General features: G+C 39.5%; 2 pseudogenes; both read right to left on the bottom strand.

The window, feature by feature from the left end:
• LOC103005282 (14-3-3 protein eta-like) overlaps positions 1-18,915 on the bottom strand; it is a 241,632-nt pseudogene that overhangs the window by 144,226 nt on the left and 78,491 nt on the right.
• Positions 7,476-8,231, bottom strand: LOC103004997 (gamma-secretase subunit APH-1B-like; annotated as a pseudogene).

Raw genomic sequence — 18,915 nt, 5'->3', positions numbered from 1 at the left:
CCCAGTTGAAATGGTCAAATGGGTCACAAATCAGTCCAGGAAAGTCTTATTGACTTACAGTGACTCTCAAAGTGTGGTCCCACCTGGAAACTTGTTAGACGCATTTACACCACCTGGAAACTTGTTAGAAATGCAAATTTTGGGGTTCATCCAAGACCTACTGAATCAGAAACTCCAGGTTTGGTGCCCAGCAATAACAAGTCTTCCAGGTGATTCTGATGCATGCTAAAGTTTGAGAAATACAGATTTTATGAAAACTTGTTCTCAGCTTGGGCTGAAAAACACTATTTAGAGTTGATTAGGGTTTCTAAATTGTGAAGGAAACAAAAGAAAACAAATTTAGGTACCAAGAACTTAATTGCACCTTGCTAGTATTTTCTCTGCAATTTAACCCATTTTATTCTCCATTAGTCTACCTCTTATTTGATATTTGATTTATAATTTGGGGAATAAATGTTAACCTTTGCTAGATGAAAAGTTGAGTAAATTACCTTAACATTATCTGATGATTATTTGCCAATCCTGTGTCTAGATACACAAGACCTCAAACAGAATCCCCAAACATATTTATTCCGAGTATCCACATCACTATATGTCCTATGCCATGTTGAACAGTGGCAGAGTTGCTGGCATCTTCTTGATGTATACTGATTCACTGTCTTATTGGTTGACTTGCAGGAAACCAATGCACATGCCCCATCAGTGAGTGTAGCTCTATAATTCTGTAGGTTGTTCTCTCAGAGAAGAGTTTGGCTCCCGTTTTTCTAAGAAAGTTGAAATTTTGCTAACAGTTTTGACATATGTAAAAGTATCATGCTTTTAATATTACAGTTGTGGTACTGGGCAAATGATCCCATACTGAGTTCATAAGCTTCTCTTCCCCACCTCTCATACTTCTAGATCAGTGATTAGAACCATGATCTGACCAGTTGGTCAGGCTACAGACACGGGGTTTGCCCATTAATTCGTTCAATAAAAATTGAGTGCTTACTACATACTGGCTGTTCTAGGAACTGGGAATACAGCAATGAACAAAACAAGATAAAAATCCCTGCCTTCAAGGAGCTTATGTTCTAGTAGCAGGAGATAGACAATAACCAAAATAAATAAGTAAATTACTGTATATTGTAAATCAAAAAGTGATAGGTATTAAGGAGGAAACTTGGGATTACTGTCATGGAGGTTGAAATGTTTAGTAGGATGATGAGGGGAGGCCTCACTGAAAAGGTGATATTTAAAAAAAAGACCTGAAGAAGGCAAGGGTGTGAACCATACTGGTATCTGGGCAGAGCAAATAGCAAGAGCAAAGATTGTAAAGCAACCTCATGCTTATTAGAATGTTTGAGAAGAGCAGGATATGGGAATGGTGAGGTAGAGTGAGCTGCTAGGAGGGCAGTAGGGGTGAAGTCATTGAGGCAATAGGGCTGGGGTGGGGCTGTGTTGTATAGACTTTGTCATCCTTGTGGCCCACTGTAAAGACTTTATAGCTTTCTTTTATTTTTAAACAAATGCTTTTCTTTTTTTTTTTTAAGATAAATTTATTTATTTATTTTTGGCTGCATTGGGTCGTCGTTGCTGCCTGCGGGCTTTCTCTAGTTGCAGCGAGCGGGGGCTACTCTTCGTTGCAGTGCACGGGCTTCTCATTGCAGTTGTTTCTCTTGTTGCAGAGCACAGGCTCTGGGCGCACGGGCTTAGTTGCTCTGCAGCATGTGGGATCTTCCTGGAGCAGGGCTCGAACCCGTGTCCCCTGCATTGGCAGGTGGATTCTTAACCACTGCGCCACCAGGGAAGTCCCTAGCTTTCATCTTGAATGAGATGGGAGCCATTGCAGGGTTTTGAGTTGAGGAGTGACATGACCTGACTCATCCGTTGAGAGTGAGGACTTCCCATCTCCTTTACTCTCAGTCAGTCTCCAAGGACTATCAAACCTATTTCCTCTCTATCTCTCAAGTCTGTCCCCTCTCTCTCTCTTTTTTTTTTTCCATCATCACTGCCAGCACACTAGTTCAGGAAACCTTAATTTCTTTCTTTTTTTTTTATTTATATAGATGACTTTTTTCCAATTTAAGTTTTTCTTTTTTTAAAAAAAATTTATTTATTTATTTATTTATTTATTTATGGCTGTGTTGGGTCTTCGTTTTTGTGCGAGGGCTTCCTCTAGTTGCGGCAAGCGGGGGCCACTCTTCATCGCGGTGCGCGGGCCTCTCACTATCGCGGCCTCTCTTGCCGCGGAGCACAGCCTCCAGACGCGCAGGCTCAGCAATTGTGGCTCACGGGCCCAGCCGCTCCGCGGCATGTGGGATCTTCCTAGACCAGGGCTCGAACCCGTGTCCCCTGCACTGGCAGGCAGATTCTCAACCACTGCGCCACCAGCGAAGCCCCAAAACCTTAATTTCTTACTTGAGTCATCTCAATAGCTTCTTAGTAGATTTCCTGCCTCCTGTTTTCTTCCCTCAAATTCATTCTCCACAATGTGTCCAGAGTAACCACTCTGAAAATTTCATAGATTTACACTCCTGGTTAAAGCTATTAATAGTCTTCTTTTTTTTACCCCTGAGAATAAATTCCAAACTCCTCAACATGACTTTCCATGGTCTGTGTCCCAATCTCCAGCTTCATGTATCCCATATTCTCCCACTTCACACGATAACGCTCTGGCCATACTGAACTTCGTTCCTTGAATACACGATGTTCTCTTTGCTTCTGAAAGTTCACGGATCATTTACTCCAGGAAGACTTCGCTGATTTTAAAATCTGAATTGGTTTACCTTCTTTTTGCTCTTACACCACCCTCTACTTTCCCTACACTGAATCTGTCATTCCATATTCCCATTGTTTCATTATCTCTTTTCCCATTCTGCCCTTAGGCTTGGTGAGGACTGTCTTGCTCATTTTATCCCCAGTGTTGCACTGTTTATGACACATAGAAGGTGCTCGATAAACAAGGGGTGAATGGTGAATGGATGCCAAAACTTCTTGACAGATGAGAACAGTTTAAGGCCATTAACAAATTCCTTTTTGTCACAGCCAGGAGACACTCAAATATTTGTTGTGTGCATGAAAGAAGGAATCAATGAATAAAAGATTTGTTTTGATCCTTTGTGTTCTGCTTATTTCCGCGACTGTCCAAATGCTCCTCGGTAATGTGATATGTGGCCTCCCACTAGTCATACACTTATGTGGAGCAGGTAATGGCTTACACTGTGTAACCTTGTGGTTTTAGAAGCATCGCTCACCATGAATCCTCCCCAACTTCAGCCCTGGAGGCACTGATACAAGCAGTACTGATTTGGGCTAGCTTTAGACACATGATCAACTTCAGAAGACTAAAACAGCAATGATCTAAGTGGTGGGCAGCAGAAACAGTGACTTTAGGGAGGCCAATAGTTTCCACACCCAAAGGAGAAACTCAATAATGGGTTACAACTATAGTGCCATTTCCTTTTTTTAAGTTTGAATGCAGCAGAAGCCTCAGCAGTGAGTGTATACTGAGATTTGTTCATGAGTACATGTACAAGACCCATAGGCCTTTTAGAAATAGGTGGGCAGTTTTGGAGAACTTGAGGTTCCTCAATCATGACTAGATGGGCATATTTGATTTCTGTCTTTGCCATTAATTTATCAGAGGGATATTACTTGTAAGTTTTATTCCCAGGATGCAGTGACCTAGAGAAACATAGGTTACATCCTCTTACAGGTAGTACTGTTGGACTTCTCCCCAAATCATCAACCTATGAATAAAGGAAAGCTAAATGTATTAGCTCACTATAGTAAGGGAGACCACCACCTTACCAATCCCAGCAGTGTCTCCGAAAGTGGAAGTCAGAAGTGGTCTAATTTTAGGACTTTGGGGTCTGAGCTCAAAGTGGTTTGAGGTAGGTCTTTCAAGATGAAGAGTTGATCTGGATTGGGCAAAGTCTGTGATATAATACGATTGGTTGACTCTGTGACACAAGGGTCTTGAAACAAGCCATGAGTAAACTTGGTATGGTAAGCAAGTGTTTGCCAAGGTGAGCAGACTCTTGTCTCTGTTAATCATCTGTGGGAATTTCCTGAAGCAAACTGAAGTTTTTTCTTTCTTAATTGGTTTATAGCTTTATCTTTCCCAGGCAAAGTTTCCTGGAACAAACAACTAATTCATGTTGACCTAGCTGATCTATATTCTTTTTTTCTTTTAAGTGACAAACAATCTTTTTATTGTTTGCTGAAAAGTACAGGTCTGGAAAGAGTTTATTGCATTGTGTATTGAATGCAAGGTCTGATATTGCAAGGTATATATGACATAACAGTGTAACTTATATGAAATGATACATATTGTACATAAAGACAGTGCCCACCCCTCTAAACACTAAATTTAATGGAATGAAGTCTCTTATTAAATGAGAAATATAATATAAACATTGCAATCATAAACAAAGTGCACTAAGCAAAGAACTTTAAAATAGTTTTGTTGTGACATCTTCTTTGTCTACCTGAAGTTAGGAATGGTGGAGCCCAGGAAAAACTTAGCCAACAAAAAGCTAACACTCAAGGAGCTCTTCCCAGGAAGCAGGCTGTTGATGCCCGAGACAGGCTGGCACCCTGGTTTCCCTGGAGCCATTAGGCCCACTCTAACTACCAGTCCCTGTCTTGGGGCTAGTTGGAGGCAAGTGGGAAGAATACCAGGTAGAAGGCAGATTCTATCACGACTGCTTGTACCGCACCAACTCTACGGATAAGAACACCTAGCAATTTTGATGTGTATCTTCCACTCTGAGCAAATACTGAAATGTGCTTGAGAACAAAAACAAAACATTGGGAACAAAACCCACTTTCTATACAGTCTGCAAATACCATTTATTCCTTTTAGCCATGTTTTCATGAAGATACTCTAAAAGAGGCTGCTACTACTAAATTGCCAGTCAGGCAGGCCAGGATCAAGGGTAACAAAACTTCTCCAGTTACAACTACGAATTCAAATGGGTTAAAATACAAATTTATTAGGGATCCAAAATCAATCTCTATTATTCCCGTGGCAACATAGTCAAGGGCTGCAACGACATTCACATTCCAAGGTCAGCTTGGAATATACCCACATTTCCCTCCAAACTGAGAAAGCCCTGTGTAGAGGAGAACATACAAGATTACCACCACCACCTCCTCTCCAAACAGCATCAGGGCACGGAAAGCGCATCACAGATAACAAATGCCAAAAATTAAAATTAAAATTAAAAAAGCACATCTCAATATATCCACAGCAACAGAGGAAGACTACTCTCCCCTGGTCTTCCTTGGCATAGGCAAAGCAGGACTGTTTGCAACAAGAGTGCCTAAGCTGACTACGGCCACACTCGTGAGAGAAATAAGGATTACAAACTTTCTCTGTTCCCAGGTAATCAAGGATTATCAAATAATTTCCGGAACTAAGACAGTAGTCTCACCATCAAAGAAAATTTTCTTCTTACCCAAGATGTTTTTATAAATGAGATTTCCCAATATCCCAGATTCTTTACTTAATATTAAACTACTAATGCACCAAGGACATCCTCAGAGCTCAAGCAGGAGTAATATTAATATTCTCAGATTTTTCTAGACTTTGCAGATCCACAAATATTTTATCAGACTATCCACTTAAGAGATTTGTAAGTCAACAGTAATAAACCAACTCTACATTTTTCTTATTGTTTATTAAAGAACACCTCACTCCAATAGGAATGACCCCCAGTTCAGTGGGTATCTTGCTCCCCTCAGCTCTACAAAGTAAATTTACTGTTCAGTCTCCATGTCCTTGACTCTTGTATGACTCACCTAGTCTAAAGAAAATCTTGTATAAAAGTGGAAAGTTGCATACCCCGGAGGTAGCATCGGTATTAGTGCTGAAATAAACTTTAGGGGAATAACTATAATTGCTTATGGGACTGTTTACAGTCTTTCTAGAAACCCTACTCCTCTTGAACCCCTAGATTGAGAAATTCAAATAATTTAAACATGAGAGGGGATTTCATTGATAAAGGTCTAGTTTGCATGAAAGGTTCTGGACCATGGAAAGATGTGCATCTAGCCCAAAATACTGGCCACATTTCCATTTTAAACATGTCCATTATTCTTCCTCACCACAGTATTGTCAAATTTCTTCCGCCCCTCGTGTCACTGGTGAGCCCTCTCATTGCTGCTTCTATTTCTTTGGGCTGTTCTACTGCACATATGAGATTCACTGAAGTTCTCACTTTAATGTGTAGGGAATTTCCATTTCACACCATCAGTGCCCTAAAAACCATCAACTTGGAACAATTTCTAATTAGAAAAGGCACAATTCCTCTTTATAAAGGAAACCAAAAGGGTGGTCTGGAAGATGAAAAAACATCTTAGATATTCCTATAAAATGAATGCTTTATCTGCTACCAAAACCCAGAGACATTTACTGGATCTAAAGACTACATGGATTATGTAAAAGCATGAACATGGCAGTTTAAGACGTGTTTTCAATTTTCCACTATACTATTTGGGCGGAAGCGCTAGTCAGTATTACAGGAGCAAACTCAAAGTGGCAACACCATCCTACTGGCTTGCTTTCCTCCTGCTTTCAGTAAACTTCCACCAGCCCCAGTGAAGCCTGTCCCAGGGTACATCACTCAGCAACCTGCAGAGCTGCTCAGAGATGCAACTAGCACTCAGTGGGTAAACACTGCCTTGGGGCAGACCCGGGAAAGACTTACAGAAGATGCACAGAAATTCTTGGTTTTATAATATCTTCCCAGGAAGTCAGAAATAATTGGTTTTTAGTTAAAGACACTGAAATCTATGCTCAAAAACAATGTAATGCCTCAAAAAAGCAAAATCGAGAAAGGAAAACTATAGAAAAATACGGCTTAGTAATAAAAAGCTTACTTCGGTTAAATTATCATAGTAAGTCAGTGCAATTTATTATTGTAGTTAGAAGCACAGCCTACCATGTTCTCATAAAACAGAGTACTAGTGAAGTACGAGAAAACAGTTCACAGAGATGATAGCCCTTTAGCCTTTTGTGACTTCAGAACTTAAAAAGACGAAGGCCAACTAGGACTTCTACTTGACATTCAGATAGTTACTTGCTCAACACAAACAGAGTTAGGAGATAGCTAAACATCTCATTCTTATTTACTTATGGTGTTCTCAGAAAGTTCCTATTTGGACGTGGATAGTTCTCAACCTGGCTGCACATCGGAGTTTTATCTAAGAAGCTTTAAAAAATTACCAAATGCCCAGACCAATTACATCTGGAGGGTGGAGCCCAGAACATTAGTCTTTATGTTTTCCCAGGTGATTCCAACTTGCAGCCAGGCTGCACACCACTGATGTATCCCTTTCAGAAAGCCGTTGCATGAAAGCCATATCGTATCTAGATAGTACTGTTTATTCTAAATTTCACCAGAAAAAAATGCACTTTTAGAAGAAGACACAGTTGCGCTTCTTCTAAAGGCTCAGCTTACTGTTTCAGAAGCGCCGGTCCTTGGAGGTTATCTGGAGCGCTGCTTGAAGAGGAGGGAGTCCTAGTCTTGGCAGAGTGGGCAGAGTTTCAGGCTCTGGCAGAAACGAAGAAGGTCCAGACGCCTGTGAGCACCAGGATGATGTATGCAGACATCAGCTTTAATCCATAACGAGGATTTATGAAGCTCAGGGCTGACACCAGCAGATAAGGGAGAAGAACTACAAGAAGGGCGTACCACTTTTTTCTTCTCACAGGCATCCAAACACACAGTGCCCCAGAACACGTGCAGCAGTATGATCCCAGCGTCATGAAAGCTGCATTTAGGAAGCACTGGGGAGGGTCTCCATGAATGCCCACCATGCCCGGCCCCAAAGAGTCAGACAGGGTATTTACAAAGGAAAATACTCCACTCATGATTCCAAAGCCCAAACCAGAAACATAAGCCATTAATCGCATAGAAGGTGCTGTCTCCCCTGGGTTTATACTCCTCAAGCCCATACGGGCTTTAAAAAAAAAGTTTATAATATGCAAAACGGCACATTTCTTGGATAAGGACTAACACTCCGAAGACCGGCAGATATTTCTGTATTGGTCCATCTTTGTCGTCAGCAATGGTTGCTACCATGAACCAAACAAGGGAGTGAAGCAGCAGAGACACCAACCTGAAGGAAGCTCCAATGACGTGGAAGATGATACGCAACGGCGGTGGCGATGGTGAAAATGCAGCGAGCGAGCGCAGGCGCGAAGGCAAGGAAGGCGCAGCCAAGAACACGGCCGCCGTCATGGCAACGGCGGAAGCCGGTCCGGGGGCCTCAGCTGATGTACATTCTTAATTAAGCCATGTTAAGACAGATGGTCTCAGCACTCATACCTTTTAATTACTGTCACTCTTAAATACTTTGGGACATTATGTGTCTCAATAGTTTCCAAGAACAGGTTTTGAAAAGGAGAGAGGATGAGGGTATAAAGCCTGAGGAGAGAGAAGCAGCACTATTGATAAAGGGTAGCCTGGGCAGCATGGAGAAAATGAGGGTGGCAGAAATAAACTTACGTTTGTACAATTTGGTTTTAGGTAAGGTTTTTGCTTCAGCCAATAGAATAATCAAACACAGATTTGATCTTTCCTTCCAGAGAATCACCTGTAAAAACCAACCACGGCTTTTTCTCATTTTGATTTTTTAATATTTTTTATTATTTTAAAAAATATTTATTTATTTATTTGGCTGCACTGGGTCTTAGCTGTGGCACAACTAAGGATCTCTGTTGCTGTGTGCAGGGTCTTCTTTAGTTGCAGCATGCGGAATCTTTACTTGTGGAATGAAGGATCTAGTTCCCTGACCAGGGATCCAACCCAGGCCCCCTGCATTGGGAGCGTGGAGTCAACCGCTGGACCACCAGGGAAGTCCCTCACTTTTTGATTTTTTAAAATTGAAGTATAGTTGATGTACAATATTATATAAGTTACAGGTATGCAACATAGTGATTCACAAATTTCAAAGGTTATACTCCCTGTGTTGCACAGTATATCATCGTAGCTTATTTATTTTATACATAATAGTTTGAACCTCTTAATCTGCTACACCTATCTTGCCCCTCTTACCTTCCCTCTCTCCACTGGTAACCAAGAGTCTGTTTTCTATATCTATGAGTCTGACCAACCACTCCTTTAAATGACTGAGACTGAAGTCTCCTGCTGCACTCCAGACAGTTACGACCCATGGAAATAGACATTCCACAGATGATGGTGGGCCGAGTGATGGTTTCTCACCTACTCTTCTTTCACAGCATGCATTTGAACACGGCGATGATAAGTGAAGGAATTATGATGAGGAAATGATAATGTAGTACTACGGCAAAAAAAAAAAGCATCCGTGTTCTGGTATTAAAATAGTTGTGGATATTTGGTTAGTCTAGGCTCAATGCTCTGAAACAGTCTCCAGTCAGTAGTTTAGGTAAATACTCTCTCATCATTGATTTAACAAGGCTGAATGTATGGTGACTGGACATTTTCAAGGCTGTAGACTGTAGGAATGAATAACTCAAGGTCTGGAGTGACATGGAATTGGATATAAATCCTTACCCTAAAAACTTTTTAGTTTTGTGATCTTACATAAGTTGCTACTTAGTTACAACCCTAGTTTCTCATATATAGACATTAGGTTCATTTTTTTTCACAGAGAAAATGGCGATCATCAGTAGCACCTGATACGACTGTGGTAAATAACAATAACAGCTATGTAAAACTGTCAGCCTAGCTCATAGTGTGGACTCAGTAAATGTTAGACATTATTATTATCATTATTACTAGGTATAAAGTATGCTTTGGTGCTCATTTAAAGATGAGAGACATAGATACATAGATTCAAAGAATAGTAGAGTCAGGAGGGACCATAGAGATGTTCTGATCCAGCATCTTTATTTTACGGGAGAGGAAGCTGAAGACCAAAGGGAGCAAATAATACCCAGAGTGAAAAAGCCAGTTAGTGGAAAAGGAAGGCATCACGTTTCCATGGCTTGCCTTGCAGCCAGCGTGTGCCTGTGAAGGGCAGCTGTGGGAGACGAGCCTCTGGGGTTCTGGTTGATAGCCACTTGTGCAGAGCCTTTTGTTCACTGTAGATGGTTAGGACCTGATCTAATTTGCAGTATTTTCAGCGGAGAATTGAAAGCGGTCTGACATGATTTGACTCTTGGAGCTCAGATCCTTTAGTTTACTGGGTACAGTCTCATTACTTTGCAATAACTAATATCTTTAGGGTGTGCAGTAAATATTTAAGATTTAAATAAGCCCTATGTGAATGCTAAACTCCTCATTTGTTGACACATTCTTCTCATACTCAGCAACTATTCCAGCAGCTTCTCTTGCCAAGGAAATACCAAATATGTTGAAAGATAAAACAGCTGCAAATATCAAAAAACCTAGCTTTTTAAGGGGGTTTCCAAAATAAATGGTTGAAGAACCTAGAAAGTGATTTTACAGTGATGTAGAACAAACCTTTAAGCAATTATAGCTTTTAGTCTTAAATCAATAAAATTTTATTGAGCACTTCCTTTGTATGAAGCACTGTAGGTAATTTAAAGACGTGTTATTTTTGCCTTTAAGGTGCTAACAATTTAGTAGGAAAAATAAAATGTAAGTAAATTAATCAAAAGTTACATAATAAAATGCAACTCAAATAACATTTGAAGATGAACACCAGAGGGCATTGGTAGGCAGAGCCTGACGAGTTGCCAAATGAACGGCGTAGCTCATTTTGCTTTCCCCCTTCTTTCATGACAGTGCCTGATTCTGGTTTGGGAGTTACCTGTCCCTTGCAGTCTTGGGGAGCTGTAACTCCAGTTGCTGTGCATTTCTCTAGCCAAGGTGTGATCTTGTGAACCAGGTCATGCCCACAAGCCTGTCTTCCAGAGTGACTTGAGGATTGAAATTTTTGATAAAATTGTTATCCCCTTTGGCTGACTTAGTTGCTGATCTTTGCTGAGCCATCTCTAGCCTTCCAGTCAATTCTTATGCTGTTAGCTGGGAATAAACTCCTTTTCTTCATGAGTTCATTAGACTCAGTGTATGTGGCAATGGCAGCCCGAAGGGAAAAGAGATGCCACTTCGACTGTAGGTGTCAGGGAAGAAAGGAGGTGACATTTGAGAGGGACCTGGAAAGGGGGTGAGGGTAAGTAACTGAGGACTTTCAGTTCGGTGTTTGGTGACATCCTATTATTTCTAATTCTAGACCACTATTAGAACCATTTCTGTAGTTTGTGAACTAATTAGAAAGCTTGTTCACAAATCCTGAGGATTTAATGCTTTGCTAAGTGCAAACCAAGGGCAGTAGAGTTGGAAAATATTTCAAGATTAGTTAGGTTAAAAAAATAGAAAAGATAGGGCTACAGATGTAACTACAACTGAGAAGAGGTTTATTTCTACCCTGAAAGTCACTGTAGTGGTCTCTTCTCATTGTGTTTGTCTCTTTTTCTCATCTTGGTTCTATGATAATCCACATTTAAGAGTAGAATAAAATCATTCTTTAGTCTATCAAGATTCATTAAAACATAACCTATACTTTCTTCACTGAACAGATAGAGTATTTGAAAATTATATTATCTCCCATTCAACAGTTGTTGTTAATATTTGAAACCACATATGGTGCTGGTAAAGAGCTCTCAGACATTAGTGAATATAATTCCCCAAATTCACTTCACATGCAAAACCATTGTATAGCTTGATTAAATAATGTGTGTGAAATTCTGTCTGGAGATACACACACACTTCCTAAGCCAGGAAGAGACAAATACCAATACTCTGGGCTAGAATTTGGTCCAATTTCACTCTAAAAAACAATTTTGCTGTTGACGAAATGGAAATGTGCTGAACAACTGGGAAAAGGAAAATGGAGAGGTTAGCAAGGTCCAACTTCCCCTTTGCTCTTCTAAATGTATCATTTTATTTTTCTAAACCAAGCTCTTCTTAAATTCCAGAAGAGGAAAATATTTTTTCTTAACTTGATTTTTGAGAGGGAAATAAGTGCATTTTCTGCTTCTGCTTGTGTAATTAAAATACTTCCTACCTTGATTTTTATAGCAAACTGGTAACGCCCACATTTGAATTTCTAGCAAACCCTAGAACATAACACTATACTCGTTTTGCATTTATTCCTCACTGGCTGGACGAAGTTTTAAAACATAAGGTAAATCAAGTGGGGAGATTAAAATCAGATGGTTTTACATAGACTATCAGTAATGAGGGTAAAACTGGCATTTTTCTATCTGCTTATTTGACTATACATTTTTGTACTTATTTTTAAGGCCAAACTAGACGAGTTGGAAAGTGTTGTTGAAGTCCAAAATGGAAAACATTTCTTAGTCATTTTCATAGTGAATTTTGAATCTTTAAAATGCCCATGGCCAGACTATGCCGGGATATGATCAAGTCGGTTTTTCTTTCCTCAAGGAGCTTATTTAAAAATGTATGTGGCAGAGGCTTCTCATTTAGCGTATCTAACGGAGCTCTTTGGGAATCTTACCCTTGTCTTCTTGTGTTGCCATGGGAATGTCCATTTTTATATCTTCAGAGAGATACTGTTTTTCAGTGTGGTAGAGCAGAGAGAAAGTGGGCCCTACATTTAGGAAATAATGTATCTACGTCTGGCCTTAACTCCTTACTAGCTGTGTCACTGTAGGTAACAGATTTAAGTTCTCCAAGCCTCAGGTTTTTGTTTTTTAAATGAAATTTAATGTAACTTTAATGTAATTTTTATTCTGAAGGGTTATTATAAGCATTAGAAGTCATGAGTGCATCAGAAGACATTTAGTACATAATAGTATTATTATACTGATATGATTGTGAAAAGGCATCTTAACATGTAAATATTTCCTGCCTGACTCCATGCTTATGTCTCTCTTAGAGAGCTTTCTGTCTTTGTTAGCTCAGTCCCTGGATCTATTTGTGATGTAAAATTTAAAAAACAAAAAAATAGTAGAGAAGGAGGTGATCTGAGATGGAAGTAAAGGAGAAAGGGTTGAAACAGAGTGTTGCCATTTCATTTCAAAGAGTTGAGGATGCTGGGGGTGACAGATGGCAATTTGGGTGGGTGTCAGAAAGAGTTTGGTGGTTTGTTTAGGTGAGGCCCTAGAGCAGTACTGTTCAGCAGAACTTTCTGCGACTATGAAATTGTTCTCTACCTGAAATGTCCAACAACATTGCCACTAGCTACACGTGACTATTGAGTACACGAATGTGGATTGTGTGACTGAGGAACTTTTATATTTCATTTAATTTTAAGTAATTTAAACTTAAATAGTTATGTGTGGTTAGTGGCTATTTTATGAGACAGCACAACTCCAGAGACTCTAGAGGATATGAGAGACTGAGGGAAGGAAGGTAAGGAGAGCAGATTTTAACAAGTATTGTCATGAATTGCAAATTAGATCCTTAATATTTCTTGAGAAATGTAACCAAAAATTTGAAATTCGTTTGAAATTAGTTCTGAGAGCTGGATTGCATATAGATATAGATATAGATATACATATACATATGATTCACAGCTGAGGACAGGACACACGGGGCCCTGACTAATATTACAGTTACATGGGTAGTAATAAAAATTTCATTTCATTAACATGATGATAATTGAGGAATTTTATGGACATAAAGCTCATAATGAAAGAGTTTATTTACATAAACTCTTTTCATTTTAAACACACAGCCATACCCACATTTCTCATCTAGAACTCAAACCGTTATATAAATAAGTCTAAATATTTCATTTAGAAAATTAGAGCTAATTCTCTATAGGCTTTATATTGTGTAGCAGGATTTGTTTTCTCAAATAATGATGACAACCACCAGCACCACCAGGACCCATTTTCTCTCCAGGAGCCCAACAGATGAGTCTTGAAAATTCAAGAACCTTCAGAAATGCGTAAAATTGTGTGTGTGTGTGTGTGTGTGTGTGTGTGTGTGTGTTTGGGGGGGGGGAGAATCTACATTCATTAGAGATTTTGTATTAGATATTTATCCTTTTAATTTTTCTTCATCTGCCTGGGATATGATAGCCTTGTTCATTTCCCATTGTTAAACCTAAAAATACCAGACAAATGCAGAGCTGGAGTTGTGAACACTGGTCCCTTTACCACTGTTCCTGAACTGGAAATGAAGACATGGTGGGGGGCATGGAGGGTACACTCTGATGGTGGTGGCAGTCATACCAAGAGTGAGTCCGCACACCATGGAGGATGTCAGAGAGGCCGCAGGGCTGTCCTTACTGGCACCAATTCTGCAGAAAGATTTTGGATATAGTTTCTGCTTGCATAGCCCCAAAGCTAATTCATCACCATGTCCAGAAGTTCTGTGAACTACCCAACATCCCTTTAATGGATCAATATTCCACTTACATTGGGCAGAATAGGCTTTTGTTGCTTGTAACTAGAACTCCGACTGATACAGACACTCAAAAGGATCTGTAATCCTAAAACGGTTAAGGATTATCCCATAAAACCTCATTTATTATGACTATGAGTCCATCATAAGTGGTATAACGAAGACAGAATCACAAAAATCCAGAGCTGGAGAAAAAACGTATTCTTTTAAATGACAGCTAGCGTTTTTTCAAGAGTGTAAACTGCACTAAAATGTAGACAGAAAAAAAGAAGAGTGATAAGGCTTACCTACGCACCCTTGGTTTGTAAAGGAGAATATAAAGATTCCAAATTATCTCCACCGTGGTGAACACCTTAGTAGTGAAAAAGCCTATTCTGTCTAAAGGCTTATAATGCCGGGAGTCTAATATATTCCTTCTGCCCAAATATGTGAATCCAACGACACTCAGTATTCTCCATCTTCCACTCTCTCTCCCCAAATGTGATTATCAGTGATGTTTCTAGTCAATACTATGACACCCGATCTAAAAATTCAAAGTATTCAAACATATATTAATCAATTCAAACACATATAGGGCCTACAATTTTCCCATGCCCCTAGATTTGTAGAAATTAATACAAATATACAGATTAATCCTTACAAATTGATATGAAATAAGTGGATTATGAAAGTACAATTTCTCTCTGCGTATTTTAATGGGAGTTTCAGTTAAAAAGAAGATTGTGCTACAATTTTAAAGATGCTGGACAGTTTCATCTTGGGGCTAGAAGTCTGAGATACAATCCCTTCTTTACAAACAGAATAATGGGGTTTTATTAAAGGAAATATATTCTTCCATCATTTGCTCTATGTTTATACAGTGTCACTGAATAGTCAACATATATATCAGGGGAGGAATGAGTATTCCTTTCTTTTCATATAATGAAAGTTCCAAATTGCCACATACTTCTTATTTAATTATGAATAAATTCAGAGATGTGTGTTGTATTTATAATTGAACCATTCTGCATTCATGTTCTCAAACATATCATAAACTAAAGTCTCTAATATTCCCATTATTTTCCAGATGGGAAAGAAAAACCTCATGAAGCTTGGAAAATAAATTTTTTGTCTTTAAAAATTTGTCATGAAAAGTTCCAAATGTACAAATAAGTAGAGCCAATAGTCCTGTGTACCCTTGTACTGATTACACAGCTTTCATGCTTGTCAACAGTCAGCTATATTTGTTTCATCTCTTTTTCCCATCCGTGCCACCTCACCCCACCTTTTCTTCTTTTTGGCTGGAGTAGTTTAAAATAAATACAAAACGTGATGTCATTTCACTTCTCAATATTTTAACATTAATTTCCAAAAAAGTTTGGACATTTTCTAATATTACCACAATGGCAATTTTATACTTAAAAGTTAATAAATAATTCCCTAATATTATTTAATACCCACTCCATATTCAACTTTCATTGATTTTCTTAAAAATGCCTTTTTACAGTTTTTTGAATTAGGATCTAAACAAGATAGTTCGCATGTTGTTTATGGTTATTATTTATCTTACGCCTTCCTCTCCCCTTCTCCCCGACACTGGTCTTATTTTTTTCAAGCCATTGGCATATTGAAGAAATATCCCATTGACCTGTACAAAGTTCCATTTCCTGGATTTGACTGTTGCTTCTTCGTGGTGCAGTTTAACTTGTTTCTGTTATTTATTTATTTATTTTTGGCTGCGTTGGGTCTTCGTTGCTGCTCACGGGCTTCCTCTAGTTGCGGTGAGCGGGGCCTACTCTTTTTGCGGTGTGCGGGCTTCTCATTGTGGTGGCTTCTCTTGTTGCGGAGCACGGGCTCTAGGCGCGCGGGCTTCAGTAGTTGTGGCACACGGGCTCAGCAGTTGTGGCACGCAGGCTCTAGAGCACAGGCTCAGTAGTTGTGGCGCACGGGCTTAGTTGCTCCACGGCATGTGGGATCTTCCCGGACCAGGGCTCGAACCCGTGTCCCCTGCATTGGCAGGTGGATTCTTAACCACTGCACCACCAGGGAAGTCCTGTTTCTGTTATTGTGTAGACTTAAAGTTAGATCTAAAGTCAGATTCCAATTTTTCTTGGACCAAAATACTTCATACGTGGCATGTATACTTCATTTGCCCATAATGTGCCACTTTTATGATAGTAAGATTAATTCATGACTTTCAGGGGATGGCACTCTGATCCTTTCACTATAGTTTTCCTTCAGCATATCCCCTAATAATTCTGGCATCTATTGATGACTGTTGTCTGAAATAAGTTTTTAGTTCAGGGTTACAAAATGTTGATTCTATTCCTTTTACATTTGTTAGCTGGGATTCTTCTTTACAGAGAACTTCCCCTCATCCATTAATGCTGTGTGGTTATTCTGCTGGTTCATTTCAGAAAAGCAGGAAAAATGCCTAATTATTTATTTTTAATGATCAGTTTTCAGAGGTAAAAGCTGGAGTCAGAAGTTCATTCTGTGATGCATCACCCGTCTCCCTGCAGGACCGAGATACTCACTACCCCAGCTGTGCGGAAGTTTGGACGCTGTCAGCTCACGGCTGAACCCTCCTTAGGAATGTCCTCAGCAGAGGAGCTGCCTTACTCAAGGTTAGGCACCACCCTGCTCCCTGGGGACAGACAGACCCAGTGACTGGTCACTGGTTTGGGGGGATGGGCAACGTCTTGACCTGCTCTCTTTAATATATATATATATATATTTTTTTAAATTAATTAATTTATTTATGGCTGTGTTGGGTCTTCGTTTCTGCGCGAGGGCTTTCTCTAGTTGTGGCAAGCGGGGGCCACTCTTCATCGCGGTGCGCGGGCCTCTCACCGTCGCGGCCTCTCTTGTTGTGGAGCACAGGCTCCAGACGCGCAGGCTCAGTAGTTGTGGCTCACGGGCCTAGTTGCTCCGTGGCATGTGGGATCGTCCCAGACCAGGGCGCGAATTCGTGTCCCCTGCATTGGCAGGCAGATCCTCAACCACTGCGCCACCAGGGAAGCCCGACCTGCTCTCTTTAAATCATGACAAATCTGAAAGGCCATCCCAGCTCCCACACAAAACACCCAAACATGAGGATAAACTAAATTCTTTATCATGTTAAAGAAGAGTTATGGTGATTCCAACAAATGGCTTATTTGAAATTTCCTATAGCACTAATCACACAATAGCATGTTTGCTTATAATGCATTATACTCTGTTATACTGATTTGGTAATAGCAAGTGTGTGAGCAAAACCATAATTAAACTGGAATGAAATTGATCTACAGTACATAATTGATAAGATAAAAAAGAAAATAACCTTACATACAAAAAAGTGTATAATAATGCATTTGCAAAAGAATCACTCCTTTTCAGCACCAAGGTTATTCGTATTTCTTTATCATGAACATGAACATGGTTTATTATATTTGGTTCACAGAGCAGCATCCTCTTGATAATAATATGATGTTCAATTAAATGGAATTCTCTATTGACAGGCATTTCTACATCTTTAATAATAAATGTAAAATTAATGTTAGGAAGGATGTAAAACTGAGTCTTCATAGAAAAATTAGCATTATTGGCAATGTCATTTTAATACCAAGAGCCCTCTACTTTTTTCTCCTTCCATGATAATTGACAATAATATAGAGCAATTGTTTTCAAACTGCTTCACAGACCAGATCCCACCCCCGTAGCCCCCGCCCCACTGCACCGATTCCCACCATGGTGAGAGGTGGTGACAAAACAAAAAACAGACAGGATAGGTGGAACTTCTACTTCAATCAGAGCAATTCCACTTTTTACTTGTCTTATCTACTAGCATTTCACGCAAGCTTTCATTTCAAAAAATGTTCCTGTGTTAACACCATTGTGAAAACTACTGATGAAGGGTATAGGTGCTACAAGAAATATTTAAATAAACAAAACTTGCCATTGATTGACTCAGAAAATAATTATGATTTAAAAGATTTTCTATCTTTCTACCTTCCATAATGCAAAAGTGCATGTGTATCTAATGTTATTTGTTTGCTGGATCTCTGTTGAATTTCACATTGAGCCTTATTAGAAATTAGTAGTATTTTTTTTTTTTTTCTGGTCAGAGTGGTTCTATGAATATGATGCAATGCAATCATACTCAACTCTACGTTAAGGTCAGTATTTTCATAAAAATATTACAATAAACTACGATATTTTAATGTACAATTAAAGTACTTTAGATAGCAATGAAATGACAGAATATACTGGATTGGAAAATATAGCAAACTCTGTGCCTATTATTGTTACGTCAGATTTTCTGATGGGATGTAGAGGACCTGATCTGTTTCCTATTTAGCTTCAATTTTTCCCTTTCACCTCTCCCACCCCCCCACCCCCAAAATAAAATCCCTCTTTTTCATGTACATTTCTCATCTGAAACCCTAGGACTGGATCTTGATTTGCCTAATGAGGATAATCACCCAGAACACACCTAATGGCTTTTGTTGGTATGTGCATCTCAGGTTTGCCCAATTCAACAGAATGAGTATCTTATGTTCTCTAACTAGGGGACATATTTTCTTCCCCTCCTACAGTATGTGATTAAGGAAGTCCCTCTTTCCGTTCCTGCTCCCCG

Source organism: Balaenoptera acutorostrata, chromosome 4, assembly GCF_949987535.1.
Source record: "Balaenoptera acutorostrata chromosome 4, mBalAcu1.1, whole genome shotgun sequence".
Taxonomy (NCBI): domain Eukaryota; kingdom Metazoa; phylum Chordata; class Mammalia; order Artiodactyla; family Balaenopteridae; genus Balaenoptera; species Balaenoptera acutorostrata.
Note: the sequence above shows the minus strand (reverse complement) of the source record. Positions and strands in the feature narration are given on the sequence as shown.